Source organism: Triticum dicoccoides, chromosome 5B (genome assembly GCF_002162155.2).
Source record: "Triticum dicoccoides isolate Atlit2015 ecotype Zavitan chromosome 5B, WEW_v2.0, whole genome shotgun sequence".
Lineage (NCBI taxonomy): Eukaryota > Viridiplantae > Streptophyta > Magnoliopsida > Poales > Poaceae > Triticum > Triticum dicoccoides.
In genome coordinates, this window is record NC_041389.1 from 641039005 (window position 1) to 641039646 (window position 642).

A 642-nucleotide genomic window follows, 5' to 3' on the forward strand; every position below is an offset into this window, starting at 1 on the left:
CAACTGGGCCCCATCTCTCTAGACGTCGCCCCTCCGACAAAACAAAGGTCCCCCCAGTTGCGACCAAGTTAGAAGACATGCAGTTGCATGCCTGTTGTGGGACATGCAACTGGGCCCCATCTCTCTCGACACCGCTCCCTCCGATAAAACAAAGGTCCATCGGTTGCGACCAAGCTAGAAGACATGCAGTTGCGTGCCTTTTGTGGGACATGCAACTGGGCCCACATCTCTCTCGACGCCTCTTACTTAAAAAGTGTTTGCACCTCTTACTTAAAAACTATACATGCAAAAAATAAAAAAGAGAAAAAAATGGTGAGAAAATGGATCAAGCAATGATATAAAAAGTACAAGCTGCTACAACCTAAAAATTCATTCTAGAAACAAGCATACATGACTAAGGACTAGAACATGATCTACAGGAAATGACAGGAACAAGCAACAAGCCTACATGGTTTTGAACATCAAAACCCTGAAAATCCTACAAAAATGTACACTCCACATTCCACATTCTACATTCTACATGGGTTCAGAAAAAATGAATCAAAAGAGCTTGACACGCTGGATAAAAATAATTCAATGTAAACAACTAGTTAAACTAGGGGCTCCCCTCTGCTTCAAAAACTAATATATTCTGTGAGATGA